This window comes from Trichechus manatus, unplaced genomic scaffold (assembly GCF_000243295.1).
Source record: "Trichechus manatus latirostris isolate Lorelei unplaced genomic scaffold, TriManLat1.0 scaffold00341, whole genome shotgun sequence".
NCBI lineage: Eukaryota > Metazoa > Chordata > Mammalia > Sirenia > Trichechidae > Trichechus > Trichechus manatus.
Window position 1 is genome coordinate 745,201 of NW_004444277.1, and position 3,806 is coordinate 749,006.

A 3,806-nucleotide genomic window follows, 5' to 3' on the forward strand; every position below is an offset into this window, starting at 1 on the left:
GCGCGGGGTCTGCTGCTCACATCAGCACCCGGCCGGTCACGTGGGCGCCGCGCGTCACCCGCGGCTGGGGGGGCGCCTCGCCCCCCCTTCCCCACCCCTACCCCCACCCCCGAGTGATCTGGGGAGCTGAGGGGCAGGGGACACCAAGAAGAAGAGGAGAGGGAGGCTTCCTAACCCCAGGTGCTTTACCTGGCGCATCTCAGGTCTCAGCAAGGCAGCCCTCTTAGACATCCCTCATTGCCAAATGTGACAGCTGAGGCACAGGGAGGAGACCCGACTTTGCCAGGCGCACTCAGCTTCCAAGTCCCACAGCCAGCTTTCAAGACCAGCTCTGCCTGACTCCAGAGACCCGGTGGTGGTGCCTACCAGGAAGCTGTGCTGCCACCTTGAGTGGTGTGTTCCTCGGGGTTCAGTCCTAATCCACCTCTCTTCTCAGTCCACGTGTTCTCTCTCCCTGGGTGATCTCGGTCCCTTCCCTATAAGTGGTGACGACACCCAAATCTACGTCTCCAGGTTATTCCCCTCCCTTAAGTCTCAGGCCCGTTTTTTGCCAATTGTCTATTGGACATCACTGTCAGTATGTTCCTGAGAGACCTCAAAGTCCCTATACCACAAACTGATTTCACCAACTTCCCTCTCCCCCTCTAAATTCTCCTCTGTCCACATCCTAAACTTACCCTCAAACAGTTGACCTGTTTTCATCTCGAGAGAATGACAGCTGAAAACGAAAACATCAAAACATTTTTTAATATGGACCTCAGAAGTACAGATTAATCATAGTCTTTGATTCACAACATTCTCCATATGAACTATGCTTGTTTCTCCTTCCTTTCCTTTCTTTTTATGGTTCATGCTCTTGAAACCACCACCCAACCCAAGAACTAGAAATCTGTCGATCGATATTATAGTTGCTACTGTGCAATGCCATATATATGTGTTATCTGTATATGTGTGTGTGCGTGTGTGTATGTGTGTAAATTTGGACTAGAGTTTATATTTTGATTTGAAGAATACCACATCTTGCTTGCACAATTATGAATTAATATGTGTAACAACATAATTCTGGTTATATTTCTGCTACATATGTTTATTCTAGTAAAACATTTTTACCACAATGCCCTGCTACACCAAAATGTGTATTCATATTACCACCATAAAACAAATAATTGCATCCTCTTTATTGATTTTTAAGTGAATTCACAATACCATTGATAACAATGCTAGATGTTTCCCTTTCACCAGTATGAATTTCCAAAATATTATTATTCCATGAAGGTTATGAAAAAAATCAAAGCATTGTTGAAATTAACTGATTTTCTGTTTTAATCATCTGATGATATTGATTTTAAACTGTTACAAATAATTGTTCAATAAGTTCTTCTGCTAATGGAACCAAGATATTAATGGCTATCACTCCTATTTTTGAACATACATACAAAACTTAGAATTAAAAATTAGAATAAATTAGAAGAAAAAAATCATTTGATCAAAATTAGAATTTCTGCTTCATGGAATGAGAAGTCAATGCAACTTTTGCATCTGCATTACCAAATTGACACGTTCTTCTTAAGATAACTACTACCTTCTGAAGTAAATGCTAATGATTCTTCAGCAGGTTTGTAACTTATGGTTTTCACGAAGTCAGTGATATCACTATAGAGTCGCCTTCGTGCATAGTAAGTGCAACTACTTCGTGCAAGTTAAATGTTTATCATAAACTTTGTTAAGGAAAGGAAATTTGGTAGTTAATTTTACATTAAATTTGCACTTTCGTTTCTTATTGTAAAATAGAAAAGAATTATTCCAAATAATAAAATAAGGAGTTGTAGAATTACACCGTATAATAAATGACAAAACCACTGTAAGGGAGAATGTTCATGCCCCACAAAAGGACAGCTCAGCCTCTACTTCCCACACATATTTTACATTCACTTAACCTATAATTTTCCATGTTTCCCTCTGTAAGGTGCAGAAAGCAATTTGGCCTTTTGTTCTGGGTTCCTGAGAGCCAGACCACCTAGGGGCCAGATATTGACTAAGCCTCTTGAGCCCTGATATAATTTATCATACCCACGTTGTAAGACCAACGAAGGCTTTGTAAGATGGAGGCTCAGTGAAGCTTCTGGGTTGGACAGAACAAACATCTGCTCTAGAGAGGATAAGTGAGTCCTCTGGGGACATGGAAGCTCTGCACTGGGACTCCTCCCAGACCTCACTCTATGTGTCTCTTCGTTCTTATCCTTTTTTTGTTATATTAAAGCTGTTATCCTGGGTATGGTGTCTCCTATGAGGTCCGGGAGCCATTCTAGTGAATTATTTGAACACGATGGAGCACTGGGAGCCAGCTGGTCTGAAGTGGAGGGAGTCATGTGGACTCCTGAGCTTGATGCTGGTACCCACTATCCTAGTCTTGGTTGACTGGGGATGGCAGAGAGAAGTGGCTGGCTGGTCTGAAGTGGGGGGAGTCAAGAGGGACTCCCAAGCTTGTGGCCGGTACCTGCTGACCCAGTCCTGGCTGGCTGTGGGAGCTGCATGGAGCAGCTGCGGTCTGAACTGAACAGAGAAGGGAAGCTGAGATTTCCAAACAATGCAGCGGGTGTATGCAGTGGGATTTGTTATCCACCACACCATTTGGCTTCAGAAGTGGGTCCTGTTAATTTCGCTGGACTGTTATGCATAATTGGCATAGTCAGCAGGATCTTCCAGAGTGGCCACTGTTACCCTCTGACCCTGTTTTCTGGCAGCCTGGCTGTTTCATGCATTTTGGATGTCTATGCCATGTGTCATGGCCCAACTAGCTAATCACCAATGACCAGCAGAGGTAGCAACATCAAATATGTCTCCCACCACCACCCAAGACAAAAGGAGTAGCTCTCCCTAGCCACTCCTGTATAAATCTACTTCACGTTAACAAGAGTGCCCTGCAGAATGTCCTTGAATGGGAGATGCTAGTTATGTTGAATTAGGAAAGAGTCAGTAGAAGAGACTGGTTATCACTACTCACTGCGAATTCATCTTTCATACTACCAGACAAAACCATGGCAAAAGTGCACGTAAACTGCTGAGGTCTATGATAGGCTGAATAATGGCCCGCAAAGATATCCAGGTCCTAATCCCTTGAACCAGTGAAGGTTCCCTTATTTGATAAAACAGGACTTTGCAGGTGTTATTAAACTAAGTATCTTGAGACGAGGAGATTATCCTGGATTATTCAGGTAAGACCTAAATGTAATTACAAGTGTCTTTATAAGAAGAAGGCAGAGGGAGATTTGACTACAGAAGGAAAAGGCAATGTGATGAAAGAAACAAGCTGTTATGCTGCTGGGTTGCAAGATGGAGGAAGGGGCCCAAATTTAAGGAATGCAGCTCCAGAAGCTGGAAAAGGTCAAGAAAGGGATTCTCTCCTAGGGCCTCTGGAGGGATCACAACCCTGCCTACATGTTGGTTTTGGCCCAGTGAAACAGTAAGAGAATTAATGTGTGTGTTTTTTAAGCCATCACATTTGTGGTTATTTGTTACAGCAGCAATAGGAAACTAATACAAGGTGTACTAAAACTTCTGTGACTTACTTTAATGCAAATATTAGTAATAATAATATTTTGTTTAAAAATGAAAAATTCTGGACAAGTGTTAAACTAGATGGAATGGCAGATCAACAGGCAATGATTAGAACTTTTCAGGGTATACCATTCTTATCCTAGAGATAATCCAGGTAAAGCCACTAGCACGATTCCTGGCACATAGCAAAGATTCAGTCAGGTGAGTTTCTTTAGTTCCAAAGACAATTCTTCTTCTTCTTCTTTTTT